The sequence below is a fragment of the Tupaia chinensis genome, unplaced genomic scaffold, assembly GCF_000334495.1.
Source record: "Tupaia chinensis unplaced genomic scaffold, TupChi_1.0 Scaffold000033_1, whole genome shotgun sequence".
NCBI lineage: Eukaryota > Metazoa > Chordata > Mammalia > Scandentia > Tupaiidae > Tupaia > Tupaia belangeri.
Genome location: NW_006159463.1, coordinates 3,201,921 through 3,219,384, shown reverse-complemented (window position 1 = coordinate 3,219,384; position 17,464 = coordinate 3,201,921). Strand labels below are relative to the sequence as shown.

General features: G+C 36.6%; 1 long non-coding RNA gene across 8 annotated transcripts in view; it reads right to left on the bottom strand.

The window, feature by feature from the left end:
* Positions 1 to 17,464, bottom strand: part of LOC102486074 (uncharacterized) — a 36,751-nt gene that overhangs the window by 10,734 nt on the left and 8,553 nt on the right. For 5 of the 8 annotated variants that reach the window (XR_001370355.1, XR_333257.2, XR_333261.2 and 2 more), the window contains exons 2-3: positions 4,267 to 4,418; positions 1,237 to 1,730 (exon numbers count right to left, since the gene is read on the bottom strand). This is a non-coding gene — a long non-coding RNA (uncharacterized LOC102486074). Of the gene's footprint in view, positions 1 to 1,236; positions 1,731 to 4,266; positions 4,419 to 6,008; positions 6,075 to 17,464 lie in introns of those variants that run through there. The other 3 variants (XR_003549256.1, XR_333256.2, XR_001370357.1) reach the window with 3 other exon arrangements.

The following is a 17,464-nucleotide window of genomic DNA, read 5'->3' as shown; positions in this document are numbered from 1 at the left end:
GCACACATGCCCTATAGCAAAAATCTCTCCAAAAAAAAAAAAAAGAAAAAGAAAAAGAAAAAGAAAAAAATTTCAGTTAAGAACTCTGTAAAGGAAGAAACTCTCTGTAGGGCAGACTAGTTTATAAGGTATTCAAAAAGGAAGGAGGAGACAAAGTGCTAGCGCTCATACTGTTTTCCTGAAGAATTAGGTAATAGTGGGCCAGGCTTCCACCCCTCTTAGCATTCTAACTACACTTAAGGAAGTGATTTACCCTACCACCTAAAAATCGTCTTTTTCTTGTGAAGGGTTTCCCCTTTACTGAAGTCATCAAGAGTCAATCAAATTCTACCATATTGTCAAAAGACAAAATTACAACAGCTTAATGATCAAAAATTGGGAAACTTCATTCCATAAAATTTATTAAGTGTTCCAAGGAGTTGTGCAGAAGAGGTTTGTTTTATAGCTAGGGGCTGAGGAGAAGCATAAACAAAAAGCAAAAAGCAGATAGGTTATTTCAGAGTTCCTTTCCTTCTAAGGGTTAAAGCAAAGACACTTCCTTATTATAATAGGTGACTCAGGCAGATTGGAATCTCTGGTTTTCAGGAAAAACTGGTCTGTTTAGGGGTCTGCTTCTTTAAATTTTCAGTTTGATGCTGTAGCATTTTATACGAACGACTCCATTTTGGTCTGGTCTTTTGGGGCCCAGTCCAGGAATTTAGTCTAAAAAAATGGCAGTTTTCTTTAACAGTATCAACTTCCAGCTGGTTTTTAGCATTTTCCGCAGGATGTGTTGTTTATGAAGTTGGTCCCAGCAGGTCTTCTTTAGAACTTTACAGTCAGTTAAGCTGAAAATTGTTAACTACTGGAATAATACCCCAGGGTGAATAAAGAGGCAGATTAGGAATTGGCAATAAAGAATATTTTTGATATGGTCACATCAAGTGTCTTTATACAAGTTATCCTATAATAATGGTTTAGAACAGTGAGATGGCCTTTCTTGAAGTCCTGGTTTTGAGTTTTAGTGCCACCTAGTGGAAAGGAGGAGGAAGTGATGATGGAGAAACTTAAGATGGTTCATTGCTCAGTAGATGGACTTTGATTTGATTAATTCCTTCAAATCCTCTATATAAAACAACTCCAGAAAATAGACAAGCAAAACCTTTACCACTTTCTAAGGAGAAACTTTTCAAGGCCCTTCATCAGTTAAAGGATTAAGACTAAACCCCTGTTTTGCTGTCTTCCCATGCTTCTTACCTTCTGATTCCAGCCTACCTTTTCAGCATTACTTGAAACTACTCTTCTCCATGAGTTTTTCCTACCAGCCAGTTGGTCTATTCCCCCAAAAAATTCATGAATAAAGACTCTTGTTATCTTCTCATTCGAAAGAGGCTGTCTCATCTTTTTTGCAATCTCCTGTTTGGAAGGACTTTACAGTTGCATTTGATATCTCCAATGTTTGTGCCTCTCATAAAACTCCTTCATAAGAAGTCCTTCGATCTTTTCTTTAATATCTCCAGAGGCAGTGAATTCGGCCTGATCTGAGATGGCCTGTTGTATTTTCAGTGATCTCTGACAGTGCTTTCTCAGAGTGGATCCATGACTAGCTCAGGAGCAGGGTGAGCAGATGCAGGTTGGGGTTTAGTACAAATTCTGGAGCAAGATGTGTGGGGTTCAAATTTCCGTTTTCTAACTTCCTAGCTGTGTGCCATTGAGCATATAACAATTTCTTTAGGTGTCAGATTTTTCACCTAAAAAGAAGGATAATAATTGTGCCTATTATTACATCAGGGTTATAAATCAGCTAATATGTATCAAAGTATTTACAACAAATAGTATGTAACCCATCATTTAAGCTTTGTATGTGTTGAATACCAATAATATTGAACAATATGTTTCAATGTGTATACTTGGAATACCCAACCTATAAGGTACTCTACTAGTTAAGATTCCGTAGGAATATAAGTCTGGGAAACACTTAGCTGCTTGCTGCATACAGATTGCTGTGTGTACACAGCTATATAATAATTAGCACAGTCAAGGCCATTAATTCCTAGAAAAAGACAACCTAACTAACTTTATCTAACATGTCATTTCCTAACCCTATATGACCCAAGAATTCTTTTTAATATAACATCTTAATATCTCATTACACAATATTGTTTTAGGAATGGGATCCTCAACTCAACAACTTTAATGACTGTGAAATAAAATGAAATAACTAAAGCTAAGTATTCCTAAAGTAGAGTTGGAAGACTATCTTTGCTGAAGGTGAAAACACAGAATGTTTCAACAAAGTTGGACACACAACTGAAGTCAGTATCCACTGCCTTCAATTTTTCTTATTGGGAGTACCCAATTAACTCACCAATCAGAATGGGTTTACCTTTTAGGATTTCTGCCCAGTCAATTAAATGTCTCTGAAAACAGTTTTTGTAAATATATTCTATTAAAAATAATAATAAAAAAGCTTTTCTACACTTGCTTTATGGAACATTGGTCAGGGCTTCCTTGAAACAGAGGACCAAATTGCAATTCTGTGTTTCCCAAGTAAACAAAATGAATGTGATTTACTTTGACCTCTGTGTCAGTCTTTCATATATTTTTTAAGTTAACAGAACAAAACAAAAAGTGTAAATCAGGGATGCAGGTTAGGTAAGTTATAGTATAGAGCAGAATGGATGGGAGAAAACAAGGGAATGCCTGTCTCACGTAAATAGCATTTCAATTTAGCCTGGAAAAACACTGACTAGGTCAAAGAACACATATCTGAACCTGGGCCATATTCAACAAATTTGTGATTTCTATAGAGTGAGAAAAGGGAACTGCGTAACTGGAGAAAGAATGAGTTTCTAGACACATTGAAGAGAATACAGCAGAAGAGATGACGAATGAAAAGTAAGAGATATAGCTGATATAGAGCTCGTTCCTGGGAAGAAAAAGAGGCAAACAGAGAGGTCTCTAGCTTTAAAGAGAGAATATATTAATTTCATATTTCTGCTGTTACAAACTACCACAAAATTATGGGTTTAAAATAAGACAGATTTGGAACCAGTAGGTGGTGTGGTGGTTAAGGTACTGGACTCCCACATAGCTGACTACCAGACTAAAATCAAGGTGTCAGAAGGGCTGCATTACTTCTGGAAGCACCCCTTCTTAGGTTCTAGAGGCTTCCTGTAGACCTGGCTTGTGACTTCTTCCTCCAGCCAGGGCATGTGGCGTCCTTCTCACTTACCGACCCTCTGACCTCCTGTCCTGCCTCCCTCTTCTATCTTTAACAAACTTTGTAATAATGTCGATTCCACCTGGATCTTCCTGGGTACTCTTCCTGTTTTAAGGTCACTTCATTAGCAACCTTGATTCTAGCTGTAGGTTTAATTCTCCCCCATGTAACACATCATATTCACAGGTTCAGGGAATTAGAAGTGGACATCTTTGGAGGGGGGGGCATCATTCTGCCTCTAACAAAGGGTAAGAAGGAAGAACGCTAAAGCAAGACCATATATCTATGAGGGGTCAGTCTAGGGCTTCCTCATCTTCCTCTCACTTCATCCAAACTATCTGTCCTTTTACCTTATAACAACTGGAAGGTTGGGAAAGGAGAAGCAAACTGAAAACCACTTGGCAAGAAATTATGTTTGTAATTCATGGTGTGAATCTCTAAATAAAGATGACATGTCTTTCTTTCTTTTTCCTTTTTTGAGAGGTTTTTGCCATAGGGCGCATGCACTCTCCAGAAAAAGAGAGAGACAGAGAGACAGAAAGAGAAAAAGCACCCCCCTGGGGGGATGGCCATGTGCAGTCCCTTCTCCTCCATTCTTCTCTCAGGATCTTCAACACGCATGTACACGTGCCCAGTGTGAGCTTAAGCCACCAGGTCCAGGACTTGAACTGCAGTCAACTACATGAGAGTCCAGCAACATAGCCATTTCGCCAACTGCTGGTCCCGACATGTCTTCTAATAGAAAGAAAATAGTTCAGGAAAACTGCTTGATGATGTCAAGTTCGAAGAAAGATTACTCTCCATGAAAATGGACAAATAGAGAGATCCTCTTCTAGGAAGATAAACTCCCCCAAAGCTACCCTTCCGCCATTGGGGAGTGCGTTATTCCAGAAATATGCCCCTCCTCCAGGCCCATGCAGTCTTCCAAAAGGCTGCGTAGATGGACAAGCAATGCACTTGCACCTGTGACTGGGTTCTGTTGAACGGGACACAACCTTCACAACCGTAGGGATAGGCAGCAGACAGCCTAAGCACTGGGCGCCCTTGAGAAAGATTCTCCTTACCCTCTGTCATGCTCAGAGATGTGCTTCTTTCATAGTCTACCTCAAATTTTGAGGATTTTCTCAACATATTTTGTACAGAGCTCTAAAATAGCCCATAGCACATGTTGCCTTGGTTTCTTCCATAATTATCTTCCTTCTTGACAGTGAATTTCCTGGAAGTAAAGGATGTTTAATTTTATTTTCTTCCCTGGGAGAGTGTCTGTATTTAAATCATTACATTTGCTACTGATGGAGTATATGAAATGATATTATTGATACATTACATCAATTTGAAACATTGCTCGTTGAATAGTTGAGTGCATATCAGAATATTTATGTGGCATCTTGGTACTCAAAATGTGGTTCTCAAGCTCACCTGAGAGCTTATGAGAATGTGGCATTAGGGTCCTCCCCAGAGAGATGTGGCACCAGAATCTTTATTTTAGCTTTATTCTCAGGTGAGTTGGGAGGATATTAAAAGTTTGAGAAGCACTGAGAGAGCAGCGGGCAAGAGTTTTCCTCTTTGTCCGTATGTTAGTTCTGGTCTCTCTTCGTTTTAAAGCCACAAGGACTTGATCACAGGGGTCCCTGCTCTGATGACTTTATATAATCCTAATCACCTCACAACAGCCTTGTTCTTAATACCATAGGTCGATTAAGTTTCTACTCTCTAATATTGTTACAAAGGCAGTTAAGTTTGCCAACAGGTGAACTTTTGTTGGACACATTCGTAACACTCTTCTTCTGGCAGGCAACATTGTGTAGGAAGGGCTCATTTTAAAATGGTGAGCTGACTTAAGAGTCACTTAATGGAAATACCACGTAGGTGCTGCGTAAGTATGGCAAATTGTGAAGGAGATAAACAAATCCTAAATATATGGGAAATAGTGAACTAACCTCTAAAGGTGGCAATGAATTAGCTAAGTATTTACTTTCCTGCAGTTTTCATACCACATTGTTACACCAGCCCAAAAGGTATCTGATTCTTTTTTCCTTTCCCCCTTAAGTCCCCCCCCCCTTTTTTTTTTCCTGCCTTGATCACTAGTTTCAAGGTTTTGCCTTATTTCTTCTTTTGGTCAGTCAATAGACATTTGTCAGGCAATTGTCTACTTCCTATTTGAATTCAAGTCTCTGTTCCTCCAAATATCACATTAAGCCATCATGCCTATGATCTCAGAAATTCTTTTATGGATCTTTATAAAGTAATTCCAGTATCACTGAAAACTGGGAACAGATCAACTTTCTTCAGGTTTGAGTTCATCATGAAGAACAATGAACACATAGAGATTACAATATACAACTGTAAACAGAAGTTCACCAATTCACATGATAAAGTTCTAGCTGTCCATGAAGCCAGACCAGCAGAGCAGTATTGGCTCTTCAAATCTCCATTCAGACGCCACATGGCCTAGTAGCGGAACCTGCCACATATTCATTCTAGCTTTGATATGTCCATTGATCAGCCAGATTGGGCATTTTCAGACAAATAACAGCAACAAGTTATGAAGCAGTAAAAGAACACTTTGCTCTGAATTGCTAATTGCTAGTTGCTGCCTTAGGACTGTTATGGCATTAATCCTTCTGATTTTTAATCTTTGCATTTACATATTTTATGCTTGTTCTTACCATTTGGTATTTTCTACCAGAACTAACTATATATCATTATATATGTATAAATGTATATATAAATGTTTCTTTGCTCTTCTACTTGCACACAGACACACCTTCCATTATCTATTTATAAAATGACTGAAAATCATTACCTTGCCCTCTTTAATCCTTGTTATAAATCTCTTATTCTCCTGTGTTTAGGAAGAATTAAAAAAATTTTTTTAAGTTTTATATTTTATTTCTCCTATGAACAAAAGAGAGAGAGAGAGAGAAAGCAAGACAGAACCAGTGCCGTCAACAAGGTCTTGATGTCGAGATCCAACTCCGCCTCAGATAGCTCTGGATTATCGGTATGCACATTTCCAGAATACTCAAGAGAGTTCTCATGGATGCAACTCGGGAACCTTCACACATGGGTCAGTCTCACAGAATGTCATGTTTACTTTTAAATCACTGTCTGTTAGGAATCTCATGTGACATATAGACTTTTTAATATGGATTTTTTCCCCCTATAGTTATAACCATGGATGCAGTCATTCTTATATGTCCATGGGACTTCTATCTAAATCATTCAGATTTCTTTTTTTATAGTGTCTTTCAAAATATGATTCTTTGTTCTTTGATATTATAAAATTCCTTAAGAAAATCTGTAAAGAGATACAAATATTTTGAATATGCTGGAGTCCTATATGTTCTACACTTAGCATTTATTTTTATAACTTAATTTTTTTTTTAATCTTAAAATTACTTTGAAGCAGGACAGCTAGAAGTCTAGCAGGACTGCAGCATTTTGGAATTCAAAAAGGCCTCTAAGGAGAACAATCTGAATCCATGCTGAGTCATGGAAAGATCTTTTGAGGAATGGTCAGATAAAAAACCAGGAATGGGTATTTAAAGAAAAACAAGAATGAGGATAATTACTCAAAGGAAAGTAATTGACTTTAACTGATTGTAGTCAAGAATGATTTGCATGAGCTTGTATCTATAAATACTGAGCACATGCTGAGGTTTTTGGGACAGTTTGGTGGTGCTTGCTGGCTATTTTCTTATAATCCCATTGCAGAAATAAACTCTCCTCTTCTTCAGCCTCTGCCTCTCATTTCATTGACTGAGTAAAAGCAGCTAGACTTTGTTTGCTGGAAACAACTTTAGGTAATGATTGTTGAAATAGTTTCATTTAAGTTGTTTCTTAGAACGGTTATGGTTGTTGTGTAAAACCAGCAATTTTAAAAGTATTTGAAAATAGAGTAGAATAGTGGTTATCAGGGACTGGGAGCTGGGATTGGAAAACTGTGTTGGTCAAAAGATAGAAACATTTCAATTAAATAGGAAGAATAAGTTCAAGGGACATGTACAACGTGGTAACTATAGTTATTAGCAATGTGTTATATTTTTGAAAATTGTGAAGAGAGTAGGTTTTAAGTGTTCTTACCAGAAAAGAATAAGTATATGAGGTAATATATAATGTGAATTGGCTCAAGTTAGTCATTCCATAATGTGGACATATTTTAAAACAACATGTAGTCTACAATAAATATGTACAATTTTAATTTGTCAACAACAAAAAGATTTGTGCTAGCCCTGTGACTTGGTGCTTTGGGAACTATAATGGATCTAACATGGCTGACCAAGTAGTTTAAATCCCAAGCCCCATGGCTTAAAAAAACACACCACACATGTATGAGTTTTCCCTCTTCCCTTTCTGTCTGTCTCCTTCTGGTAAGTGTGCAGCCTCTGACAAAAAAAAAAAAAAAAAGATTCAACATTTCAAAAAATAAGTCCTTTTGGCAAATGAAAAATCACTTAAAATCACACTCTTCTCTTAAGTTGTTAATATTAACACGGATGGCTATAGCAAAAAGGGTCATTATATATCCTTAAAGGACATTTCACTAAATATATTCAGCATTAAGGAGAAGTGTTGGCAAGAAGAGTTGAAAACGAAACTTCAAGACAACTTTTTAATTTTAAATTCTATTTTTTGGTGTGTCAGTGTCATTTTTGAGGAAACATACACTCTGCTGCAGCATAATAAGGACATAAAAAAATAAGCAATGGAAGTGTTTTTTATTCCAATGTAGAAAAAGACAGTCTTTAGGCAGGTACATAAATAGCTCCTAAGACAGTTCGAGGCTTCCTTCTTGCTCATTCTGATGGTCCATTCAGGTGACTAGTTCAAGACCAATTTGGTTGCAATGTATATCCTCTCCTTATCGTTTTAATCACATTACATAAAAATTATTTTGTCTTAACACATAATTGGGATTTTCTTTACTAGAAGAGGATTAATATTCTTGCAAATACTACACCAGAACATTTCATTTTTTCCCTGAAAACATGTCCCCTTGAGATCAAGTATGTAGGGGAAAGATAACATTTTGGTATTCTTACCAACATGAAAGTTTTGCAAACCAGCCTATTTTCATGAGAGAATTTTAAAAAGTTTTTATATTTTCTGTGAGCACAAGAAGAAATAAACCTAGAGACTCCAACCCCTAGTAGGGTTTTTCCACTAAAAAGATAACCTTTCCAATGTAGAGATAAAATCAACTCTTCCATCTCCATGTTTTTCAAAACCCATATACTTGAAATAACTGACTTTTAAATTTGTTATGAAATAGCAATGTTTCCTCTTATAATTTTTTGTGTTTTTATAATTTGTTTACATGTAGTTGTACATCTTTGTAAGCCACAACATGCATACAGTGTGAGACAATCAAAGAAAATACCACTTTCATCATTTTCAACAAAGAACACCACATTTGAGAAACATATATGATATACATTCGTATATTTCATGTATGCATAAAATAGAATGGCAATGTCTTTTTTTTTTTTCACTCAGTCGTGGTATACCTTTCTATAAATCATTTGTCTCACCTACTTACATTCCCATGTCTGCTAAATGCTTTCTTGACTGATCCTTTCCTAACCTAGCCACCCTTTACTCTCTACCTACTATGGAGTCTCTGGTATCTACAGTTGTCTTGACTGCTTCTATGTCTTCAAATATTTCAATTTCTTCCATAGAGTGCAGACATTCAGTATACACTGAGCAAGGACATATAGTGACAATCTTTCAGAGTCTGGCTTATTCCACTTAGCCTTGCATCTAGATTTGACTACTTTGTATCAAATGATGGGATCTTAATGTTCTTCATGGCTAAGTAGTATTCCATTGTTTATATTTGCCACTTGAATCATTTAAAAAATTGCATTTATTTTGGGCCAGTGTTGGTTAAGGTGACTAGATTTCACAATGGACCACTGTGTGGTCTAAATCCTGGACCTGGTGGTGGCTTGAAAAAGTTCACTGTGCACATATGCATGCCCAATATCCTGGGATTGCAGTGTGACCCTTTCTTGGGGGAAAGGGGGCTGTAATTTCTTACTCTTTCTCTCTCTTTCTGCCAAGCGCATGCACCCTATAGCAATTTTTTAAAATTGCATTTATTTCAATAGAAATTGAGTGAATACATTAATTTCCTTAGATTTGTACCTAAGTTATCTGGGACTTAATCTCAGTGCCACTGCATTTAGCCATGAGACACTGGCTAAAAGTCACAAGCTTCTCAGAGCTGATGAAAAGAAAGAAATGATCATTTTAAAAGTTATTAAATAGGGCTGGCCTTATAGCACAAAGTGCCATGCATAGAAAACCAGCCCCAGATCACTGACCATGGTTTGCATCTCAGTCCATGCGGCTTGAAAAAACATGCTCGCTGCATGTGTTTACACGGCCACCCCAAATCCTGATAGGAAGAGAAAATGGGGAGAAAAGATCGTGGCACGACTCTGCCCCATTAGAGGGTGCTTTCTCTCTCTCTCTCTCGTTCTTTCTCTGGTGAGCACAGGGTGCTTTCTCTCTCTCTCTCTCGTTCTTTCTCTGGTGAGCACATGTACCTTCTGACAATAAGAAAATTACTAAATTGATATAGAATAATATAACACATATCCTTGTAACCGAGCAATTGAGTCTCAACTAATCACTAAGCTTTAGGTAATCATAAGCTTCCGACCGATCAGAGCAAGCCCTTACAAGGCAAATGCCAACTGCAACCAGTTAGGTTGTTTTTTGTCACTTTCTTTTCTCTGACTTTAAATATAACCTGCGCATGTGGGGAGGGGGGCCATTCTGAATCAACTTCAATCTAGAATGCTGCCTAGTTCTAGAATCTCTTGCTCAATTACACTCTTAAATTTACTTGGTCCCAGATTTTTGTTCTAACAAAAAAAAAAGGGTCAGTTTAATTGATTTTTAAATTAGTTCTTCATGAGCTAGTGATGCCTCTTACGCTTGATGATGGCTCAGATTTTTAAAAAAAATTATTGTCAATTGACATATAACAACTGTGCATATGCTGGGATGTAGTGTAATTTTTTTCAGTACAAGAATATAGTGGGTAACAAACAAATTAAGGTAATTAGCATATATATGTTAATTTTTAATAGGACATCCCAAACATGTAATGTTACCTTGTGTTAGGAACATTCAAAATCCTCTCTTTTAACTATCCTGAAATATATAATACATTATTGTTAACTGTAGTTTCCCTACTATGCTATACAGCAGAACTTGTTTTTAACTGCAATTTTTGTATCTGTTAACCAACATTTCTCTACCCTACTCTTCCCCCTTCCCTTTCCTACCTCCAGTAATTACTATTCTACTTTCTACTACATTTTTTTTAAGATTTTTTTTTTTTGCCATAGGGTTATGCCCTCACTGGAGAGAGAGAGTCAGAGACACAGAGAAGAAGAGCGAGAAAGGAGCTGTGGGGGAAGGCCATGCAACAATCCCTTCTTCTTCATTTCTCTCTTAGAATTGTGGGCACATGCACATGTGTCTGGTGTGATTTTCAAGCCACCAGGTCTGGAACTTGAACTATGGTCATCCATGTGGGAATTCAGTGACTTAACCACCATGCCAATTACTGGCCCCCTTATGTTTCTGTTCAGGTCAGTTTTATTTAACTTCCACATAGAAGTGAAAATGAGTGATTTTCCTCTCTCTGTTCCTCGGTTATTTTACTTGGGTGACATCTTAGATTTGATAAAATACCATTCCTTTTTATAGACAAATGCTAAAAGGATTTGGGTGATGAGTAGGAAAGTGAAGGAGGCCAAGATTTCAACCTCTATGATTAATCTCCTCTGCCCTTTTTCTAAGTCCAAGTTCATCTCTTCCCTTCCCTCTGGCTTTAACAGGTACTCTGCTGCTAATGCTTAAGTGGAGTATCTACTAAATTAACTTACATCTTTAATAGGACATAAACTTTCAGGGGCATGTCAAAGACTCTGGACTTTTGGCTGCAACCAACTTAAGTAAATGGCTTCCCAACAATAACATATGCCAAGAAAGGTTAGCATTTATATTTCATGAGTTCTTACCTAATGCAAAATAAAGGTTGAATTTATATTGCTTGAGTTTTTTTCAGTATAGAAGGTTTTCATCTTATAACTCTCATTGTAAAAAAAAAAAGTGAGTACATTTGTAAAGGCTTTTGATGTGCAAAACTGTATACCTATAAATTACAAAAACTATGCATTGCAATAGAAATTTTGCTGAATTCTCAGATCTCAGCTACAGCACATTAAGTAGCACAATTCATTTTATATTTAATTTTCTTTGAATGTCACAGTGACTAGGCCATTGGTTTTCTGATTACTTTAATTTTGCTTGTATAGTCATGAGTAAAGTCATGCTCCATTGAAATCAGTTCCGTCGTGCTAACATAACTAAAACAAATAGAAATAGGGCCAGCCTGTTGCCTAGTGGTTAAGGAAACTGGATCCCATGTGACCAACTGGGATTATAGTTCAGTGATATAAAAAAATAAAGGAGAAAGGATTGTGGTGCGACCATGCCCCACTGGGGTTGCTTTTTCCCTTTCCCTCTCTCTTTCTCTCTCTCTTTTGTCTCTCCCTGGTGAGCTCACACATGCCTTCTGGCAATAAAAGAAAAAAAAAATTAGTTCCAAAATTTTTAGAAAATAAAATACTTTGTTGCTGCTTTCTGTAACTATTTTTAAGTTGGTTATAAAGCATATTTCCTAAGTGCACTATCTATAGCATAATATTGGGTATTGATGCATTTTTGCATAGAAAAACAAGTCATAACTTTCCTGACAACTTACTAGTTAACTGAATGAGTTCAGAGCCAGACTGCCTAGGTGTGAACCTTTTAAATGGCCTTAGATAAGGGACTTAGCTTCTGTGTTTCAGAATCTTCCCATGTGTAAAGTGAAGGATGCTAAGATTATACTACTACTTACCTGACAGAATTATTGTGAGGATTACATTGAATTCATGTATATGTTAATTTTTAATAGGACATCCCAAACATGTAATGTTACCTTGTGTTAGGAACATTCAAAATCCTCTCTTTTAACTATCCTGAAATATATAATACATTATTGTTAACTGTAGTTTCCCTACTATGCTATACAGCAGAACTTGTTTTTAACTGCAATTTTTGTATCTGTTAACCAACATTTCTCTACCCTACTCTTCCCCCTTCCCTTTCCTACCTCCAGTAATTACTATTCTACTTTCTACTACATTTTTTTTAAGATTTTTTTTTTTTGCCATAGGGTTATGCCCTCACTGGAGAGAGAGAGTCAGAGACACAGAGAAGAAGAGCGAGAAAGGAGCTGTGGGGGAAGGCCATGCAACAATCCCTTCTTCTTCATTTCTCTCTTAGAATTGTGGGCACATGCACATGTGTCTGGTGTGATTTTCAAGCCACCAGGTCTGGAACTTGAACTATGGTCATCCATGTGGGAATTCAGTGACTTAACCACCATGCCAATTACTGGCCCCCTTATGTTTCTGTTCAGGTCAGTTTTATTTAACTTCCACATAGAAGTGAAAATGAGTGATTTTCCTCTCTCTGTTCCTCGGTTATTTTACTTGGGTGACATCTTAGATTTGATAAAATACCATTCCTTTTTATAGACAAATGCTAAAAGGATTTGGGTGATGAGTAGGAAAGTGAAGGAGGCCAAGATTTCAACCTCTATGATTAATCTCCTCTGCCCTTTTTCTAAGTCCAAGTTCATCTCTTCCCTTCCCTCTGGCTTTAACAGGTACTCTGCTGCTAATGCTTAAGTGGAGTATCTACTAAATTAACTTACATCTTTAATAGGACATAAACTTTCAGGGGCATGTCAAAGACTCTGGACTTTTGGCTGCAACCAACTTAAGTAAATGGCTTCCCAACAATAACATATGCCAAGAAAGGTTAGCATTTATATTTCATGAGTTCTTACCTAATGCAAAATAAAGGTTGAATTTATATTGCTTGAGTTTTTTTCAGTATAGAAGGTTTTCATCTTATAACTCTCATTGTAAAAAAAAAAAGTGAGTACATTTGTAAAGGCTTTTGATGTGCAAAACTGTATACCTATAAATTACAAAAACTATGCATTGCAATAGAAATTTTGCTGAATTCTCAGATCTCAGCTACAGCACATTAAGTAGCACAATTCATTTTATATTTAATTTTCTTTGAATGTCACAGTGACTAGGCCATTGGTTTTCTGATTACTTTAATTTTGCTTGTATAGTCATGAGTAAAGTCATGCTCCATTGAAATCAGTTCCGTCGTGCTAACATAACTAAAACAAATAGAAATAGGGCCAGCCTGTTGCCTAGTGGTTAAGGAAACTGGATCCCATGTGACCAACTGGGATTATAGTTCAGTGATATAAAAAAATAAAGGAGAAAGGATTGTGGTGCGACCATGCCCCACTGGGGTTGCTTTTTCCCTTTCCCTCTCTCTTTCTCTCTCTCTTTTGTCTCTCCCTGGTGAGCTCACACATGCCTTCTGGCAATAAAAGAAAAAAAAAATTAGTTCCAAAATTTTTAGAAAATAAAATACTTTGTTGCTGCTTTCTGTAACTATTTTTAAGTTGGTTATAAAGCATATTTCCTAAGTGCACTATCTATAGCATAATATTGGGTATTGATGCATTTTTGCATAGAAAAACAAGTCATAACTTTCCTGACAACTTACTAGTTAACTGAATGAGTTCAGAGCCAGACTGCCTAGGTGTGAACCTTTTAAATGGCCTTAGATAAGGGACTTAGCTTCTGTGTTTCAGAATCTTCCCATGTGTAAAGTGAAGGATGCTAAGATTATACTACTACTTACCTGACAGAATTATTGTGAGGATTACATTGAATTCATGCATATAAGCCACTTAGGATAGTACCTGGTCCAAAATTCATAACCAATTAATTCTTATTACTATTAAGTTAAAAATGTTTTTTATCATTCTCTTCTTAAATCCCTACTCATAGTGCCAGCTTTTCTTTTTTAAAAAAATTATTTATTTATTTAATTCCATTTGTTATTATTATTATTATTTTTAAAATTTGACCAGAGAGATACAGAAAGAGAAAGGGACAGTGGGAAAGCAAACCACTGGGTCTGGGACTCGAACCATCATCAGCCACGTGGGAATCCAGCACCTTTAACCACCACATCACTTGCTGGTTCCACCAGCTTTTCTTCAACCTTATTTTCTGTGTGTCTCTCAAAACTTTAGCCTATTACATTACCATACCATTTTTTTGATAATTTTCTTATTATTTTCTCCCATGTACACCTCTGATTTTTTATATAATTCAATACAAATTTTGTAGGTAAAATTTTCCACTCTCTCTACACTTTATAATTTTTTTTATTTTTAAGTTTTTTTTTTTTTTTGCCACAGAGTGCGTGTGCTCACTGGAGATAGACACACAGGGAGGGAAAGTGAGAAATCCCTCCTCCAGCAGGGATGGTCATGCCACAATCCCTTCTCCTACATTCTCTTCCTGGGATTTTAGGCATGCACTCACAGATGACAAGCGTGATTTTCAAGCTGCCAATTCTGGGACTCAAACCCTGATAAAAAATTCTCCACTCTTGATTCCAGTCAACCCAACACAATACCTGGAGCCCTGTAAATTATGAAGCAGGTAAAGAAAGTACCTTTCTGAGAAACAAAAGTGACTGATACAGGAGAGTAAGGTTGGGAGGAGTGGGGTCCATTATTGTATTTTATACTGTGTATATTTTGATGTGTTCATGTGGGGATTTTCTCAATTCTACTTGTAAAAGTACATATATAAATATAGAACATGAATTCATTTAGTACTTCATTCAAAGACAGAAAATATATGCGAGTTATTTTTAGCAATTAATGCAGTGTAATTTAATGGATCAAGTCTAGACAGGCAGGCAGGGTGTTTTATTGATTTCTCATGGAGGCTGTCAAAGCACTCTTCTTTCTTCTTGAGGACAGTGGAGTAACACAGTTAGATATGAGATTTTTGAAACATTTTGAAAGATCACAGTCCAAATATTATTTTGAATACTTTAGAACATGACAAAAATATATTTCTGGTTTATATTTTAGTAATGCGTTATGCTCCATATGTAATGCTGTGCTGGTAAATGTTTAATATTCGTGCCACTCTTAAAAAAAAACAAAAACCCAAACAAAAAAACTCAATGAATTGATCTGTTGCATTTGCTAATTTCCAAGGTATAAACATAGTACTTTCACTATGGCCAATTTCAAGGCCAATATCACTTGGGGTCCTTGGTAGGAAACCATTAGAGTATTTCCAACATAAAAGCAAATAATTACCAGGGAATATACAATAGTGAAAAACATTAAAAGAATTAGAAAGTGATGGGTTTTAAGTATTCACTAGTTTTGTTTTCATTATAATTTGTTAGTTTACATAATGAAATTTTTGATAATGGATGTTTTTAACAACTGGTTTTCAATTCTGAAAATTTTAAAATGTACTCTTTGAACCTAGATGAGTTGGCTAAAGCATATTTCTCCTGTACAAATAATATTTAATATTGCCTATTGTAACCCAGGTTAAAAATAATGAACTTGAGGGCCAGCAGGTGGTGGGGTGATTAAGACCCTCTACTCCCCACACGGCCAACCACAGTTAACGTCCCAGACCTAGAGATTGGCTTTCTTACTTTCCGTTTTCTTCTTCCTCTTTGTCCCTCTCTTTCTTTCTCTGATGAGTTCCTGTACCCTGAAGCAAATTGAAAAATAATAAGAATGATAAATAAAATAAAATAAAACTATGCTATGAAATGAGACTATGGAGAAATCTTTTAATAGTTTTAAGCTTCTCTAATTGTAAATACTGCTAGATTGAACAATAACCTCTCTTAAATGTTCAACCTCCCTGGATTCGTTTAGAAAAAAAAAATAGCATCATTGATTTCTCATATAATTATATGAAACATAAACACAGTGGAAATTAGGATAAAAGATGTTGCAGTAGCTGTTATAAAAGCATAATATTGTGGTTATATAGGATGAGCAGAGTCATATGGGGAGTGAAGGGGAAGAGCATTATTTTTTGTTTTTAATTTTAATTTTTTTTTTTTTTTTGCCATAGGATGCATACACTTACTGGAGACAGAGATAGAAGAGGGAAAGTGAGATATCAACTCCCTTCCCCCAGGGGGTTGGTATGTTATAATCCTTTCTCTTCCATTCTCCTTTTGGGATTTTGGGCACATATGCAGGTGCACTCAGCGTGATTTTCAAGCTGGATTCTGAAGCTCAAACTACAGTTAGCCATGGTTGTCCATCCAGTGTCTTAACCACCATGCCACCTTCTGGGCTCTTTTTTTTTTTTTTTTTTGGAGAGCTTTTATAGGGTGCATACACTCACCAGAAAGAGTGAGACAGAGAGACAGGAAGTGAGAAATCACCCCCCCCCCCCCGCTCCACCCCAGGGGGATGGCCACGCTGGCCTCAATCCCTTCTTCTCCATTCTCCTTTCGGGGTCTTGGGCACTCACGCACATTCTCCTGTTGTGAGTTTAAGCCACCGGGTCTGGGCCTCAAACTGCAGTCGACTACATAGGCGTCCAGCATCATAGCCATTAAGCCAACTGCTGGTCCCCATTCTGGCCTCTTTAAATGGCCATCACAACAGCTCAAAATACATGCATAAATCTTAGTAATTAAGAGGTAAGAATTGCAGTGGCCTGGGCAACATTTTACAGAATGATGCAACCAGGCAGTGGGTCCACCGGTAAATCAGTGCAAAAAGTGATTTGAAAAACTATCAGTCCACTGATTTTTTTTTTTTTTTTTTTTTTTTGCTTTATATAAAACTCAAGTATTTATACTTTTCTTTGTGGTTATTCTTGCCTGGACATAAGGCACCCTCTTACTGCTCAAAACTCTTTCAAGTATTTTCAACTAAAATGTGCTTTTCTCATGGGAACGACTTATACCCATAGGCTATGTTTGAGTATATAAACTGAAGGAGAAAATTGAGCATTTTAAATCAAAATGTTTTTGACTTTCACTTTCAACAAATCAGTATTTAAGCTTGAATTATCATGGTTTAAATTACACCTAAGTCATGGTTTTGCTTGAAATAAACTTTAAAACTGCTAAGTCAGTAACAATTAGCTTGAGGGACATAGAACATTTTTTTTAACCAGTGTTTTCACATTACAGTTGTTTTTTGTTGTTGACATCTGTGTCAACAACATCATGCATCTGCTGGATGGGGCACAGCTGCAGGTATTAGCTTAGAAAAAAATGACATGGATCTCCCCTACA